Genomic DNA, 18,830 nt, shown 5'->3' on the forward strand with positions numbered 1-18,830 from the left:
AAGCATACTAACCAAGCAATTATGTCTTATCAAAATAACATAGCCAAAGAAAGCTCATCCCTACAAAATCATATAGTCTGGCTATGCTCCATCTTCACCACACAAAGCATTCAAATCATGCACAACCCCGATGACAAGCCGAGCTATTGGTTCATACTTTTTAACGCGCTTCAGCCTTTTCAACCCTCACGCAATACATGAGCGCAAGTCATGGACATAGAACTATGGGTGGAATAGAATATGATGATGGAGGTTGTGTGGACAAGACAAAAAGGAAGAAAGTCTCACATCGACGCGGCTAATCAACGGGCTATGGAGATGCCCATCAATTGATGTCAATGCGAGGAGTAGGGATTGTCATGCAACGGATGCACTAGAGCTATAAGTGTGTGGAAGATCAAACTGGAAACTAAGTGGGTGTGCATCCAACTTGCTTACTCATGAAGACCTCGGGCATTTGAGGAAACTCATCATCAGAATATACAAGCCAAGTTCTATAATGACAATTCCCACTAGTATATGAAAGTGATAACTCAAGAGACTCTCTATATGAGGAACATGGTGCTACTCTGAAGCACAAGTATGGTAAAAGGATAGTAACATTGTTCCTTCTCTTTTTTTCTCTCATTTGTTTTGGGCCTTCCTTTTTTTGGCCTTTCAATTTTTTTCTTTTTTTCGTCCGGAGTATCATTCCGACTTGTGAGGGAATCATAGTCTCCATCATCCTTTCCTCACTAGGACAATGCTCTAATAATGATGATCATCACACTTTTATTTACTTACAACTCAATATTACAACTCGATGCTAGAACAAAGGTATGACTCTATTTGAATGCCTCCTACAATGTACCGGGATGTGCAATGATCTAGCGTAGCAATGACATCAAAAAACAGACAAGCCATGAAAACATCATGCTAGCTATCTTATGATCATGCAAAGCAATATGACAATAAATGCTCGAGTCATGTATATGATGATGATGGAAGTTGCATGGCAATATATCTCAGAATGGCTATGGAAATGCCATGATAGGTAGGTATGGTGGTTGTTTTGAGGAAGATATAAGGATGTTTATGTGTGATAGAGCGTATGGTATCACGGGGTTTGGATGCACCGGCGAAGTTTGCACCAACTCTCGAGGTGAGAAAGGGCAATGCACGGTGCCGAAGAGGCTAGCAATGACGGAAGGGTGAGAGTGCGTATAATCCATGGACTCACATTAGTCATAAAGAACTCATATACTTATTGCAAAAGTTTATTAGCCCTCGAATCAAAGTACTACTACGCATGCCCCTTGGGGATAGATTGGTAGGAGAAGACCATCGCTCGTCCCCGACCGCCACTCATAAGGAAGACAATCAATAAATACCTCATGCTCCAACTTCGTTACATAACGGTTCACCATACGTGCATGCTACGGGACTTGCAAACCTCAACACAAGTATTTCTCAATTTTACAATTACTCAACTAGCACGACTTTAGTATCACCACCTTTATATCGCAAAACTATTGCAAGGAATCAAACACATCATATTCAGTGATCTACAAGTTTTATGTAGGATTTTATGGCTAACCATGTGAATAACCAATTCATGTCATCTCTATAAATAGATATAAGTGAAGCAAGAGAGTTTAATTCTTTATACAAAAGAAATGCCCACCCTCTAACAAATATAAGTGAAGCAAAAGAGCATTCTACAAATGGCGGTTTTCTATGTGAAGAGGAACAGGCAATCCAAACTTCAAATGATATAACTGAAGCACATGAAGCATTCTATAAATCCATACTCAAAAGATTTAAGTGAAGTGCAAAGAGCATTCTATAAATCAACCAAGGACTATATCATACCATCATGGTGCATAAAAGAAAAATGAAAACTAAATGCAAAAGACGCTCCAAGATTGCACATATCGCATGAACGAAACGAATCCAAAAACATACCGATACTTGTTGAAGAAAGATGGGATGCCTTCCGGGGCATCCCCAAGCATAGACGCTTGAGTCTCCTTGAATATTTACTTGGGGTGCCTTGGGCATCCCCAAGATTGAGCTCTTTTCTCTCCTCCTTATCCTCACATCGAGACATCCTCGATCTTCAAACACTTCATCCACACAAAACTTAATAGAAAGCTCGGTAAGATCCGTTAGTATAATAAAGCAAATCACTACTCTAAGTACTGTTGCAAACCAATTCATATTTTGTGTTTTCATTGTAGCTACTGTAATATAACTTTTCCATGGCTTAATCCACTGATATAAATCGATAGTTTCATCAAAACAAGCAAACTATGCATCAAAAACAGAATCTGTCTTAAACAGGAAAGTCTGTAGTAATGTGAACATTCACCATACCTATGATACTCGAAAAAATTCTACCAAATTTAGGAAAAATAAACAATTTATACAGAAACACAGCGAAAAAAGTTTTAGAACCGTTTGATATTCCAGTAAAAAAATGTAAAATCGCGCACTACAGCCAAAGTTTCCGTCCTGCACCGCACAAACCAACAAGTAATCTAAAACATCCTAAAGCCAAACCTTGTCACATTATTTTTATTTTTAAACCTTATAAAAGCACACAACAGAAATAAATGACTCTCTAAAACTTCCGGGTTGTCTTCCTGGCAGCGCTTTCTTTAAAGCCATTAAGCTAGGCATATAGTGCTCAAGTAATGGATCCACCCAGATCCCAAGGTATATCAAAGCCAATTTTAATTAACAATGATTTGTAATTTAGTAGTGAGCACCAAGTAACATATATCATGTAATGACTAAGCCTAACTCTCTTCCTATGCATCAACATGTCATAAAAGAACAATTCATGCACACAAACTAAAGGCCAATGCATAGTATGAACAGTTTCTTGCAATTTTTTCGTGTTGGAAACATAAAGAGGCGGAGATGTAGTTCCTCTCTCATAATAATTGCAGCTAGGAGCAGCAAGCACATGCATATTATATCTATCAAAATCATCATGTGTAATAGTAAAACGCAACCCATCAATATAATCCTTAATAAGGGTAAACTTCTCCAATATAGTGTAGTTGGGAGAATTCAAAAACATAATAGGACTATCATGCGTGGGTGCAATAGCAACAATTTCATGTTTAACATAAGGAACTATAGCAAGTTCATCTCCATAAGCATAATTCATATTGGCATCTTGGCCACAAGCATAGCAAACATCATCAAAAAGGGATATTTCAAGAGAATCAACGGGATCATAACAGTCATCATAGCAATCATTAGAACAATGTATGAGTTAAAGAGTTACTCTCATTAGAAGGTGGGCACGGGTGATCAATCCGCTCTTCCTCCTTTTGTTCTTCGCTATCCTCCTCATCTTTTTCATCCAATGAGCTCACAATGTCATTAATTTCTTCTTACATAGACTCCTCCAAAATATTAGTCTCTTCTTGGACAGCGAAGACTTTATCAATAAAATCATCAATATCGGAATTGAATTCATAATTCTCATAGCAATATTTAAGTATAGCAAAATTTTCAGGTCTATAAACTGAATCATCAAAATCTTCAAACTCTTTAAACAAAGATTCAATTTCATAAGCACCCATAAAAGCAACGAACTCTTCTATTTGTTCCACATCATAGTAATCATATATACCATTAGCATAAGAAGCCAAGGTTTTATCATCATTAAAATTGCATGAAAAGGGAAGGTGTGGAGCCTTCATTCTAGAGCAAGAAGTATAATCATATCTCAAGCATAGTTCCCGAGCATACCAATGCAACATATGAATTTGATCCCATAATAGTTTCCCTTTTTGAGATAAGCGGTGTCGCACATAACAAGCAAGATCATCCAAAGATTGGCCCTCAACTAAGCTAGTTGGGGTTTCACCACGAGCACATAGGGATCGAAGATGATCCAGGTAAAAAGCTTCAGGACTGTGATAGATTTTGAGTGGTTCTTCAACCCTTGGTTTAGCAGGTACAACTATTTTTTTTGGTATTTTGCGTTTCCTACCCATAACTAAAGATAGAAAATAACTAAGAACAACAAATAAAAATTACTTAGTGATAAAGCAAACAAGCACACACGAGAATATTCACCCCACGCTATAACTCCCTGGCAACGGCGCCAGAACAAGATCTTGATAACCCACAAGTATAGGGGATCAATTGTAGCCTCTTTCGATAAGTAAGAGTGTCGAACCCAACGAGGAGCTAAAGGTAAAACAAATATTCCCTCAAGTTCTATCGACCACCGATACAACTCTACGCATGCTTGACGTTCGCTTTACCTAGAACAAGTATGAACCTAGAAGTACTTTGTAGGTGTTTTTGGATAGGTTTGCAAGATAATAAAGTGCATGTAAATAAAAGCTAGGGGCTGTTTAGATAAAGAAGCAATAAAGTTAGTATAGCGAGTGTGCAAAAGTGGTAGTAGGAGTTGCGAAATTGCCCCTAAGCAATTGACAACTTTACTAGACCGATAGCAAGTTTTATGTGGGAGAGGCCACTGCTAGCATGTCATCCCTGACTTGGAATTCTATGCACTTATGATTGGAACTATTGGCAAGCGTCCGCAACTAGTAACGTTCATGAAGGTAAAACCCAACCATAGCATTAAGATATATTGGTCCCCCTTCAATCCTGTATGTATCAATTTCTATGCTAGGTTGAAGCTTCTGTCACTCTTGCCCTCCAATACATAGTCTTATCAACATACAACTAACCCTATGGTGTTATCCACGCGCGCGCTCATATGATGGGCACCAAAGGACAGAAACATAACCACAAGCAAATTAAATCAATCATAGTAATTCACCAATCACCGATAGGACAGCGAAAATCTACTCAGACATCATATGATGGCAACACATCATTGGATAATAAGATGAAGCATAAAGTACCATGTTCAAGTAGAGGGTACAGCGGGTTACGGGAGAGTGGACCGCTGTCGATAGAGGGAGGAAGGTGATGGAGATGTTGGTGAAGATGGCAGAGGTGTTGGTGTAGATTGCGGTGATGATGATGGCCCCCGGCAGCGTTCCGGTGCCACCGGAAGCGAGGGGGAGATAGCCCCCCTCCTTCTTCTTCCTTGACCTTTTACCTAGATGGGAAAAGGGTTTCCCCTATGGTCCATGGTCTCCATGGCGTGGGAGGGGCGAGAGCCCCTCTGAGATTGGATATGTCTCTCTGTCTCTCTCTGTTTCTGCGTTCTCAGATTCTGCCCTTTCACCATTTCTTATATTCCTGGAGATCCGTAACTCCGATCGGGCTGAAATTTTAACACGATCTCTATCCGGATATTAGCTTTGTTGCGGCGAAAGAAGGGCATCAACCGCCTTACGGGGTGGCCACGAGGGCCCAGGGCGGGCCTGACCCCCTGGAGCGCGCCCCTGCCTCGTGGCGCCTCGGGCATCGTCCCGCATTGATTTTTCTTCCAAAAAATCACATATATTCCAAAAAAAATGCACATCAGTTTTTATCCCGTTTGGACTCCGTTTGATATGGATTTACTGCGAAACAAAAACATGCAACAAACAGGAACTGGCACTGGGCACTGGATCAATATGTTAGTCCTAATAAATAGTATAAAAAGTTGCCAAAAGTATATGAAAGTTGAAGAATATTGGCATGGAACAATAAAAAATTATAGATACAATGGCGACGTATTATGTGGCTCGGGACAGGGAGGGCCCGGTCGCCCATGATGCTGCCTCGAGGCCCTCCGACGGTGATTGGCAACGTCGTGGGTCGGGTTTGGGCGGGTCCGATGCTGCGCGTGATGGTCCATCCGACCGGCATGGTGATGACGCCTGGGTATCTCGCACCTCCGACTCCGCTTGGTGGGACGACTGTCGCCCGCCTCTGGACTCCGTCCCCGAACGGCGGTGGAGTGAGCCCCGACCGGACCGATCCTCTCCATCGCGCTAGTCTCCTGACCGCCCAGGTGCTGCTGCTCAGAACAACAACAAGAAGAAGCACTAGAAGAAAAAGACCCCGATGGTGGCCGCTTCCCCCGCCACTTTGGGAGGCCGGGAACAGGAGGTTCCGGTGGCTCCGATGGCCGTTGGCTCCAGGGGCGGTCGCCCCCCAGGACCCGCGAGGAGATGATGTGCATCAACTGTGGATGCTCGGGTCACTTCCGCTCGGAGTGTGAGGCCCCTCCCCGATGACCCTCGACCCTGGCCTTGCTTGGGTACGGGACAGAGGGGATGGTTTCTATTTCGTGGATGCTGAGATTGAGGAGGAGGCAGTTCGGCCACACCTGGCGATGGTTGTCGGTGTCAAAACTGGTGGATCTCGGGTAGGAGGTCCTGAACTATGTGTCTAAGGTTGATGGTAATAGGAGACAGGGGACATGATGTTTACCCAGGTTCAGGCCCTCTCTATGGAGGTAATACCCTACTTCCTGCTTGATTGATCTTGATGAATATGAGTGTTACAAGAGTTGATCTACCTCGAGATCGTAATGGCTAAAACCCTAGAAGTCTAGCCTATCAGATTATGATTGCCTCTACGTACTAACCCCTCTGGTTTATATAGACACCGGAGGGGACTAGGGTTATACAAAGTCGATTACACAGAAAGGAATCTTCATATCCGAACTCCAAGCTTGCCATCCATGCCAAGGAGAGTCCCATCCAGACATAGGTGAGAGTCTTTGATGTTGTATCTTCATAGCCTATCAGTCCGTCCCATGTCCAACAGGTCGGACGCCCGAGGACCCCTTAGTCCAGGACTCCCATAGTAGCCCCTGAAGCAGGCTTCAATGACGAGGTGTCCGGCACGCAGATTGTCTTCGGCATTGCAAGGCGGGTTCCTCCTCCGAATACTCCAACACAATCTTCGAATACAACGAATGTGTCCGGATCTACAAAACAAGTACCACACACCACCACAGAGAGTATAATATCTCACTAGTCCAATCTGCTGACAACTTTTTTGTAATGTGACATCACGTCCCTGCCCGATTATTATTTCGAACCGTTTTTTAGCCTGTCGCTCCTCGTTTCGAGACGCGGTTTTATTGTCATGTCTTGTCAAAGCAGAGATCATGTCCCCTTATCACGGGATTCTCATCAATACGGGCGTGGGTATCCCAACCGTTCTATTGGCATGATTCCTTAGGAATAGGCAGGTTTTAAGGCCTAGGAGGAGGCATTCGATATTCATCGGCTTTATAAAGGGGCTACGACCCGGCTTTCTCCTTTACGCCAACCCTTTCCTCAACCTCTCCAACCTCGAGTTCCAGCACCCAAGGTTCAATCTAATTGCTTCGAGCTTCCCATTCATGTCCGGACCTAGCCTTCAAGGCCGGTGGGTGGCTTCCTCTGTCATAGAGGAGGATATTGCGAAGCTCCGGGCGGCAAGGTACCTGACCGCGGAAATACCCCACAGGCTTCCTGCTCAAGGGCAGGTCATTCCTACTCCCAGATCCGGCGAGAGGGTTGTATTCATCTCCCACTTCCTTTGAGGGCTAGGGTTCGCTCTCCACCCCTTTGTTCGAGGGCTCAAGTTCTATTATGGACTAGATTTTCACGATCTAGCCCCGGACTCTTTTCTTCTCACCTCGGCGTTCATCGTCATGTGCGAGGCCTTTCTCTGTATTCCGCCACACCTCGGCTTATGGCTCAAGACCTTTAATGTGAAGCCGAAGGTGATCGAGGGAAAGCAAGCGGAGTGTGGTGGTGCCACGGTGAGCAAGCTCACCAACGCTCTTTGGCTAAAAGGATCCTTTACAGAATCTCCCAACTTATGGTGGCGGGAGTGGTTTTACATCACTGAACCCCGTGGTACCAAGTGGGCAGCTACACCCGTGTTCCGATCTGGCCCTCCAATTCAGCTCGCATCATGGATCAACAAGGGGCTGGACTAGGGATCAATCGACGAAGTGCAGACTCTACAGAGTCACATCCGGAGCCTCCTTGAGAAGGACACCGATCTCATCGACGTGATTGTCCGTCGGGTCCTCCCGCGCCAGCGACAGCCCCTCCGTATGTGGGATTTTAATCCGGAAGGACTAGAACCCTTCGGCACTTCTTCGACATGACGCACAGAGGAATGTGGAAGTTATTTTTCGGGACACGAAAACAGTGGCCGGACACTATCGAGGACATCGGCCTTGACTGCAACCATTCAGATACCTCGATAAGCACTTTACTCTCAAACACAGCTTAATTAAATATCCCGTGATAAGATACTGAGAAAACCATCTTTTTCCAGGGCTGGACGAAGAAGGCAGAGTGAATTAGGTGTTCGGCCCCTCTTCCCGAAGACTTAGCTAGCCCTGTGCTAGCAAGGATGCTCGTCCCGGCACCGTTCCAGGTGCCGGTGAAAGAGGACAATGAGGAGAGCAGGAAGGCTAAAGGTGGCCTCCATTCCGAAGGTACACCAAACGCTGTGTCCGGGGAGATTAAGGTTCCCTCTTCCGAAGATAGATGAGAAGGAGAAGCTGACATCCTTTCTCCCCATGGTAAGAAAGGGCCGCCTCCGAAGGTTGGGAGGTAAAGGCTCCTAAGCGAGGTAAGACACTCCTATCAGGCGGTTCGGGCTCGGAAGATGATGTTGTCGCGCAGTTCCTCCGTAAGGACGAGCCTTTAGACGAATCGTAAGTGAAGAAGGGTGTTTTTAAACATATCCCATTCCTTTTCCTATCAGAAGGCTAACATCTAGAAGACATGTTTTGTATTCTGGTACGCCGTCTTCCTCAACAATCCTCTTCGGGGGATCTTCTTCCGAAGATTATGGAAAGCGAAACTCCTCCACAGGATTCCTCGCCCAATAGGGAGGAGGACTTTGAGGTGTCGTCCCGGAGGATCTCTCCCGATCAACAAGTGGTGCAGACGATAATGAAGACAATGCCCCATGGTGAAACATCAGTCGCCCAGGGTCCCGGGTGTGCTACGGAGACCAACAATAAAGGCCCCAGACTATCCGGCTTACAGCCGGAGATGACTCTAGGGTCGGGCAAACATATCCCTTCAAAGGGAGTCCGGGATCCGGAGGCGCCGGATACACTGATGGACATGTTGCGATATTCGTCTGTCTTAGAGGAACATCGTACCTTGATGGGTACGATGGTTGAGAGGATTATGTCCGTGAAAAGTGGATTGAATGAAGCTTTCACGGGCCCGCTGAGAGGCTTCAAGGTACGTAATGCAATATTTTAGATTGTGCTCTATACTCAAAATGCACCTGTGTATAGATAGTAGACCCTGAGACTCTGGTTGGCGTCCAAAGAGAGGCAATCAGAGTATCAAGAAAGATATGCCCAGGAAGTAATATGATTAATTGGAACACAGGTTGTTACATCCACGATGACTGCGCATGCTACAGAGGTTGCAGGTCTGGAGAAAAAACTTGATGTGGTGAATGATGACATTGTGCTTATTAACAGGCGGCTCGACGAGGTGCAAAGTATGTTTTGAATTGGTCAGTGTATGTATGCATAATAACATGAGCATGAAGCTAAGTATTATATACTGAGACATGCATAACTGCAGATAGTGCTGCCGCGGTGGAGGCGCTTCGGGCTGAAGAGTAATGTGGCTGCCCAGAAGGCACCTGATGAGTTAAAAGTCGGACAGGCTGCTCGGCGCCAGTGCGAGGGGAGACTGTCTACCATGGCGCGCGAGCTAAAGGAAGCCACTATCCGGTGCGACTTCCTGGAGAGGGGTAACAAAGCCAAAATGGCCGATCTCGACAATGCCTTACAAGAGGCGAGGGAAGCGCGATCCGAGTCTAGGGCGGCTCGAGAGGAGATCCGGTAAGCTGGGGAGATAGCGGTCGGTAAGCCTTTCTTATTACAGACTAAATTCGGCGATCCGAAATATGCCCCGCTTAATCAAATGTGGAGCTCTCCAGACGCATTCTTGTACTTGCCGAAGAGCGCCTGCGATGCAGCGCAATTTTACCAAGCGCAAGAGGGGTATGCTACGGAGAAGCTTTTCTGGACACAATTCGGCACGCCAAAGCGCCCGCTGTTGCTGAACGAATAGATGGCACAGTGGGCCGAGCTCCACAAGATATCCGGTTCTGCCATGAAGGACGTCGTGGTCCGGCTGTGGCCGACTAGGCCAATTCGGAATAGCTATTTCAGTTTGGTGCAGCGACTTATGGATGTGGTGCCGCGTGTCGACGCCGTGAAGCGATCGGCGTGCATTGAAGGTGCATGGATGGTCTTTGCCCGTGTCAAGACGTATTGGGCGAAGATGAAGGCCACCGATATTGCAGCGAAAAGTCCACCTGGGGGCAAGGAGAAACACATGCTGGAGCATTATTTTAAAGATATCCTAGAGGGCGCCTGCATAATAGAGGTTCAATGCTCAAAGGATATAGTCTTCGAGTGAATGTACCGAAATTGTAAAAACAATATTATGATATTTGAAGGCTATGCCTAAAAGTTTTGGCTCCTCCTGTGCGGCTGTTTTTGTATAATGTGAAAGTTTTCCAGTCGTCGGCTTCAGCCCCCTCGCATAAAATACGGGGGTGTTCAGAAAAGCACTTGATCACTCTTGACCCAATGTCTTGGTCCGTGAAGGAGGTGTCAATGCGGAGAACTAGGCAACTGGACTATAGGGCTTTAACACTTTCACTTAGCCATAGGAGTTTGACGATGGGTCTACGATATAGCCCCTGGTATGTACGCGGCTATCCGAATATGGTGCATTACATAGGTGACCGGAAAAACGGTCCTTCGTGTAATATGGGAGGAATCGCGAAATATTGTGATAAGTCATCGAGTGGTGTCGGATCTAGGGTTCCGACAGACCCTTGAGGTTCGAACACTGGGGTGCGCGCGAAGGTTTTCTCCTTATCGATCCACGCCCTAGCTCTCTAAGATCTCGCAGACAAACTCGACAAACTCATAACACAGAAAGACACAAGAGTTATACTGGTTCGGGCCACCGTTGTGGTGTAATACCCTACTCCAGTGTGGTGGTGGTGGATTGCTTCTTGGGCTAATGATGAACAATACAAGGGGAAGAGCAGCCTCCTGAGGTTGAGGTGTTCTTGTGCTTGGCGAACTTGTGTGTGGCCTTGGTGGGGTGGATCCGGTTCCAGGTCCTCTCCCTACGGTGGTGGCTAGTCCTATTTATAGAGGCCCTGGTCCTCTCCCCAAATATTGAGCGGGTAGGAAGCCAACAACGGCCAATTCGAAAGGGGACGTCTAATACAAGCTATCCTGACAAAAGGAGGTCTTCCCCTGCAAAAGGCTCTGGTGATGACGCCGTCTTGGTCTCCATGGTGACCTCCGTCCTGCCATCCTTCGGGTCTTGATCTTGTTGCACCAATATGGAATCCTTTGCTTGATGCCTCGGCACTCCGCGCTGGCACTTACCCCCTTAGCACCAAAGACGAAACAAGGATGCTGCTAGCCCCCGCCTGGTCTCGATCGTCATGGATCACGTCATGAGGACCTCGCGAGGTTTGTCTTGCCTTGATCTCTCTGCCCCTCGTGCGCCTACCTGGCGAGGCCGCTCTTGAGGAGGTCTTGCGCCGTTCGCCCCACGAGGCTTGGCCCCTCCCGAGGGTCTTGAGTGTCTCGTCGGTGAAGATGGGTCGTACGAACCTGCCAACCCAGCCACGTCGTGGGCCGCAGGCGGGCAAGTCTGGGGACCCAAGTTCCCAGAACGCCGACAGTTGCCCCCGGGCCCAAGGCACGCTCGGACTTGGCTTCGAGGCGAAGCCAAAGGGTCAAGCACGGAGCGCCGCGGGCCCCAAAAGCCTGCGGCCTCGATTGACGCGTGGCGGTTGATTGGACGTGGGCGTCTCCACTTCCCCATGCTGCCTCGGCAACTTCCCGACTTGACAAGTCCCTGCGGCATGCAAGGAAAACCATCATTACCTGTGATCGTGGGGGTGCTGGTTGGCCTTCCTCTGCTATAAATGGGGAGGGGGGCAGAGCCCCCGTCGCCCATCTTCTCCCATTCCTCTCACTCCTTCTTCCTCTGCTCCACTGCCAGCAGCAGCTTCAATGGCGCCGATCCGTAGGTTTTCTGCTGAAGAGAAGGGAAAGGTTCCTCTCGACGTGTCGGCGCTACTTCTACCGAAGAAGAGGTCTGTCCACCGCAGGGATGCCGTGGAGATGCAGGTGGTGGTGAGGCCTTGGTGCGAGCGGCCACCCCCTGGGTATCCCTTGCCCTTGTACGCCCAAGCCGGGGGCTCGGGAGAAAGGAACGACGAGCATCGGCGCGCGCACCGTGGCCAAGGTCGGTGCGCCACGACGACGAGTGCCGCCACTCCTGGAGTTCATGCCTCGGACTCCTCACGCGAGTTCGTGCTATCGGCAGTGATGCCCCCAAGCTCCTGGATTCGCTTCCCACACTTATTCTCCGACGTGATGCCACCAAGGGGACCTCTCGAGATCTGGTTGCAGCATGCTGACTGCGACGCCCCGGCGACCGGAGCTGAGGTTGAAGCAGTCTCCTCCGGCAAGATCTTCATGACCTACGGCTGGGGCGAGGTCGCGCGGGTTTGTGGTGTGGAGGGCACCCTCGTGATCCACCTCAAGTTCAACGGCGCCTCCACGCTGTTCTAGAAGGTCTTCGACGCGGAGGGTCGCCGCTTGGTGTGCTGCCATGAAGGAGAGCGCCAGGACGAGGCGCGCCCCGCTCGGGGCTGCTCCAGCAGTAGCGATTCTTGGGAGTCCAGCAGTTCTCTCGAGCTCTACGAGACTCCGGAGACGAGCGACGACAGCTACGTGCCCCCGAGCTCTCGCCGCACCCGGAGCAAGGCCTCATCGTCCGGCCGCCGCCGTCGCAGATGTGGATGGGGTTGGCGCCGGCCTCCCGTGGCCAACTGTTGATGATGGCGTCGGCCACGGGGGTGTGTAGATAGGATTCTCCTAAGTTCTCGTTTTTTGTTCCCTGCGGGGAACCAAGAAGTACCCCGTGGGGGTGTGTAAAGAATTTGCAGTGTCTTCTGTTGATATTATCTTAATTATGGAAGCCTTGTTAGTGCTAGTCCTGTTTAGGCTCAGTCTTCCCTTTCCAACCTCGCAACAGCTTGTTGCTCTATGCTGACAGGTCCCGGTCCCCAGGCAGGCTTTAGCCATCACTGGTATGCCAGGTCGCATGCCGTGGTCAAGGCCAGAAGGTGAGCGGCCCGAGGTCCAGTAAGAGCCCCTGAGGCGCGATGCTCAGGAGGTCCCCTTTAGCACTCAAGTAGCCATGGTAAGATAAGAAAGGGAGGCGGCATTGCCACAACAGGGCTGCGGCGAGCGTGTCTGATTAGGTTCGAACGATTAGTTGATCCGAGCTCGTGACTTATCTTGGCGGTCCGGGTCGATTCTTCGCGATGTGCCAGACCCGCGCGTGGTCATCCGCAGCGTAGCTGGGATAGGCCCATACGAGTCCTCCCCCTTTCGATGCTCTCCTTCGTGCTCTACGTCCTCAGGTCCCGGCTCTCAAGCGAGCTCAGGCGCCGCTGGTATGCCAGGTCGTGTGCCAGGGTCAAGGCCAGGGGGTGAGGGCTGGAGAGCCAATAAGAGCTCCTGAGTCGCATTGCTCAGGAGCCCCCTTTTAACATGCAAGCGGATTGCTCGAAAGAGCTGGGAGCTCGCAGTTCCGCCCAGTGTTATCCTCGTGAGGTTCCTATGAGTCAGCACAAGCGAGAACACAATCTGCTGTTATGGTTACTAGCCAGCCACTGGTTGCTTCGCGAGGGGGTGAAGGCATTGAGGGCCTGGTGAGGTGGCGTGAGCGGGGCGTGCCGCGAGCCAGAGCTCGACCGCTCAGGTTTGTCGACGTGGTAGGGACGGTTCCATGCACCAGCGCCGTGCCTGTGTGAGGAGGACCCGTGGGAGGCGACGATTGAGCAGGTAGCAATCATAGATAGATCGAACATGAGAGCAGCAGGCTTAAGCAAGTGCATGAAAGATACATGCCACTGGGTCAGGCCTGAGCGACTTGGGGATGATGCAACCTGAGGGGCACCCCCAACAAAGTAAGCTAAAGGAAAAGGGATATATGCCACAGGGACGGACCCACGCGGCCTGGGAATGATGCAGCCCGAGGGGCGCTCCCAGATGAATGACATGGAAAGATGTCACCTGGTTAGGTTGACTAAGGATAGTTGAAGCAGCTGAAGGTGTACGGCGAAGGGGTTGCTCCTCGCGAGCTGCCGGAGCTCTAAGCCTCGGGAGGCTCTGGGGGCTCCGGTGGTTCGTTGAGGACCGTCTCCATCTCCATCAGGACGGCATGGTGCCTGGCCTCCTGAGCCGCAGGTTGCGCTGGTAGGCGGCCGATACGTTTGGCAGGCCAAAGGGCATGCGAACATAGCTGTGCGGTGGGCCCTCACAGCGTCCCACACGCGAAGGCCAAAAAAGCTCCGGAGAAGCGACCCTGTTGAGCCCTGCAACGTCGACGTAGACGCATAGCCCAACATCCTCGCTTGGATGGAAAGCTGCGCCTTGTGAGCGGCGGTCTCCGCGCATGGCCCTTGGGTCTTGCAGTTCCTGGGTGATCTTGGTGATGAAAATCTAAATGGTGGGCGATCCTTGCCCTGTGCCCTCCTGAGGGAGACGCGCCACGAAGCACGCCTCCAAGTAGTGCCCAAGCGCCTCCCTTGTGATATGGGTGACGTCTGAGGCCTTCCAGAAGAAAGCCCCCGAGCCCCGCCCGCGAAGGGCGTCGGGCGCGCCTTCCTATGCGATGGAGGGTGTCGGATTTCGGGTTCCGGCAGACCCTTGAGGTTTGAACACTGGGGTGCGTGCGGAGATTTCGCCTTCTACCTACCTGCACCCCTCCGCCTCGCTAAGATCTAAGCTATGGAAAGAACAGCACAAGAGACACAGGGTTTATACTGGTTCGGGCCACCGTTGTGGTGTAATACCCTACTCTAGTGTGTGGTGTGGTGGATTGCCTCTTGGGCTGATGATGATGAGCAATACAAGGAAGAATAGCCTCGCGAGGGTCTGTTCCTGGCTGGGGCGATGAACTGCTAGGAGGAGTTCAGTCACCCTTCTCTCTCTCTCTTCTCGATTGCGATCCGATCTCTCTCCCTCTCTCTGTGGGTGGCTACTCCTATTTATAGGCAAAGGCCCTGGGCCTCTTCCCAAATATTAAGCGGGAAGGGCGCCAACAATTGGCCATTTTGAAGGGGAACATCTGGTACACTTATCCTGACTAAAGTTGGTCCTTGTTTGCCAAAGACTCTGGTGGTGACACTGGCTTGGGCTCCACAATGACTTCTTCCCTGCCGTTGGACTGGTCTTGGTCTCGTTGCACAGAAACGGGTGCCTTTGCTTGATGCTCTCGCCTGCGCTTGCTCCCTTTGCACCAAAGAGGAAAGAAGGACACTGCACGGCTGGCGCCCACCTGGTGCCCTTGGTCGTCACGGCTTGCGTCACGGGCACCTCGTGAGGTACCCCGCCTTGATATCTCTGCCTCCTCGCGAGCCAGCCTGATGAGGCCGTGCCTAAGGAAGCTCCGTGTCGTCCACCCCGTGAGGCTTGGCCCCTCGCAAGGGTCTTGGGTCTGTGTTGATGAAGATGGGCCGTGCTGGGCCCCCTTTTGAGCCACGCCGCAGGCTGCAGGTAGGCAAGTCTGGGGACCCCCATTCCCAGAACGCCGACAGAGGGAGGCGCCCCTAGAGCGGGCGCTGATTCTGACGAGGCTCCAGCTGCGACACCACCCTCCTGATGTCCGGCACGGTGCAACTGCTTCTTATTCTTGGGGACGGCCTCAGGAGGGCCCTCGCCCTTGCTGTCGGGGTCGTCGATTGCTGCAGCTTGGAAGGCACGCCCGAGGGATCACACTGCATCTCTTTCTTCACATGGGACCGTGATGATCCCGCTGCTTCCCGACATCTTGAGGACATTGTAGCCGTGATGGGTCACTGCCATGAACTTGACCAGAGTTGGGTACCCAAGGATGGCGTTGTACGGCAGGCGGATGTGCGTGATGTCGAAGTCGATGAGCTCGGCACGGTAGTTGTTGCGCGTGCCGAAGGTGACAGGGAGGCGGACCTGCCCTATCGGTGTGGTGGAACCGTCGGTCACTCCTGATAAAGGCTTGGTAGGCTGAAGCTAGTCATAAGGCACTTGGAGGCTGTTGAACGTGTTGACCGATAGGACACCGAGCCCTGCGCTGCTATCAATGAGGGTCTTGGTAACTTGCACGTTGCTGATGACTGGGGAGCAAAGCATCAGGAGGACACCAACGGTAGCTACGCACTTGAGCTGATCTGCCGAGCTGAACGTCATGGGGAACTGGGACCACTTGAGCGGGCGTGTGGCTTTGAGCTTTGGGAGGACTGCATTCACTTCACGAGCAAACTGCTTGAAGATACACTGCGAGGCTTGGGCCTGGGCTCCTCCCAGGATGCAGGCGATAGCACGTGGTTCCTAGAAGCCCCCAGCCCCCTCGTCCTGATGGTGTTCGTCGTTCCTTCTTGGCAGTGGTGGTAGCGGATGGAGCCCGGCGTTGCCCTAAGGACGATCCTCACGAGGCTGATCCCTCCAGGCGACCTCATGAGGCTGATCCTGCCAGCGGTCCTCGCGAGGCCGATCGTGCCACTCCTGACGCGGGCCACGGTCGTCCCAGCGTCCGCCGCCACGTCCTCCTCCTCGGCCGTAGCCCTGGTCGCCGCGCTCGGGGCGTCGACCGAAGCGCCCTTTGCGAATGGCTCAGAGCTCTTGACAGTCGCTGGTCTTGTGGGTGTTCAGGTTATGGAAGGCGCAGAATGGACGGCTACCCTTGGATGACTCTGGTTGGTCTCTGCCACGCTTGGTGTCTGGCTCCGCTACGAGCACGGCTGCTCCCTTGTGATTCACGTCCTTGGCCTTGGCCTTCTTCTCCTCCGGGTCTGCAGTAGGGAGCTCGAGGAGGGAGAGGCGCCCCTCCTCAGCTCTTGCACACTTGGTCGCAATGTTGAACAGCTCCAGGGTCGTGCACAGCTCTTCATGGATAGCGAGCACTTCCTTCATCTTGACGTCACGGACCTTGGGGATGATGGCCTCATCGGTCACCTTGGGGATCTTGATCCGCGCGCTATTGAAGCGCTGAATGTACTTCCGGAGGGTCTCTCCTGGTTGTTGTTTGATGCAGCGCAGGTCGCCCATGGCCGGGGGGCGATCGCGAGTGCCCTGGAAGTTGGCGATCAAGCGGGTGCGCATCTCGTCCCAAGAGGAGATTGAGCCCGGAGGCAGGTTTAGGAGCCAGGAGCGGGCGCCCTCCTTGAGAGCCATGGGAAACCAGTTTGCCATGACCTTCTCGTCGCCGTTGGCCGCTTCGATGCTTAGCTCATAGAGTTGCAAGAACTCTTCGGTGTCGGGGGTGCCATCATAGCGAGGAGGTAGATCTGGCTTGAACTTGCCCGGGCAGGCGACGCTACATAGCTCGGGGGTGAAGGCGCGGCAGCCAGCTGCGGTCACCGGGACCCGCCTTGGGGGTGGAGCTTTGTCTTGATGGGGTCCATGCCCTGCCACAACTGGTGGCGCGCGGGCTTGCCGCAGCAGCCGGTCCTGGCGCGGTGGTGCGAGGAGCGGCGGAGCATTTTGTTGCGGCCGAGGGACTTCTTGGCAGCTTCTCTCTTCACGTGCGGGTGCAAGACGCGGCGGGCCGCGTCGCGGAACCGCGCGTCTTGGCGCTATGGCGCCGTCTTGGGGCTGAGGTGGTGGAGGCGCTCCATGAGCTACGTCGCCTGTAGTTGGCGGAGGGCGAGGCGGAGAGAGGGACGGTACAGGGGAGCCCCCTGCGGCACGGACAAGCTCGGCGATGCGGTCAAGCCAGTCCTCATAGAGGTCATCAACCGGACGGTAGCACAGGAGCTCGTGCGCCATGAGGAGCACGGCCCGTGCGTCCATGGGAGGGCGACGTGCATGGGAGGTAGAACCGGACGGGGTCAGCAATGGAGTGGCGATGCGCCCGTCCCGCCGCACCGAGGGGGTGCAGCGAGGATGCGTGTTGCTCGTTCCCCGCCAGGCCGGTGGCGGCGTTGGCGGCAGGCGACGAGGAACGACGAGGCAGCCTGCTGATGGGGGATGTCTGAGCAACATGGGCGGCGAGGGCAGCCCGGCGCTCGGCACGACTACGGCGCGCGTCTGCCATGGTGACGGCGAAGCAACGGAGCGCGGAGCGACGGAAGGAAGCTTCGGCGCACCCCTACCTGGTGCGCCAAATGTCGGATCTAGGGTTCCGGCAGACCCTTGAGGTTTGAACACTGGGGTGCGCACGAAGGTTTTCTCCTTATCGATCCACGCCCTAGCTCTCTATGATCTCGCAGACGAACACGACGAACTCATAACACAAAAAGACACAAGAGTTATACTGGTTCGGGCCACCGTTGTGGTGTAATACCCTACTCCAGTGTGGTGGTGGTGGATTGCCTCTTGGGCTAATGAAGAACAATACAAGGGGAAGAACAGCCTCCTGAGGTTGAGGTGTTCTTGTGCTTGGCGAACTTGTGTGTGGCCTTGGTGGGGTGGATCCGGTTCCAGGTCCTCTCCCTACGGTGGTGGCTAGTCCTATTTATAGAGGCCCTGGTCCTCTCCCCAAATATTGAGCGGGAAGGAAGCCAACAACGGCCAATTCGAAAGGGGACGGCTAGTATAAGATATCCTGACATAAGGTGGTCTTCGCCTGCAAAAGGCCCTGGTGATGACGCCGTCTTGGGCTCCATGGTGACCTCCGTCCTGCCGTCCTTCGGGTCTTGGTCTTGTTGCACCAATATGGATACCTTTGCTTGATGCCACTGTACTCTGCGCCTGTGCTTGCCCCCTTAGCACCATAGAGGAAACAAGGACGATGCGCGCGCTGGTGCCCGCCTGGTCTCGATCGTCATGGCTCACGTCATGAGGACCTCGCGAGGTTTGTCTTTCCTTGATCTCTCTGCCCCTCGTGAGCCTGCTT

Source organism: Triticum dicoccoides, chromosome 6A (assembly GCF_002162155.2).
Source record: "Triticum dicoccoides isolate Atlit2015 ecotype Zavitan chromosome 6A, WEW_v2.0, whole genome shotgun sequence".
Lineage (NCBI taxonomy): Eukaryota > Viridiplantae > Streptophyta > Magnoliopsida > Poales > Poaceae > Triticum > Triticum dicoccoides.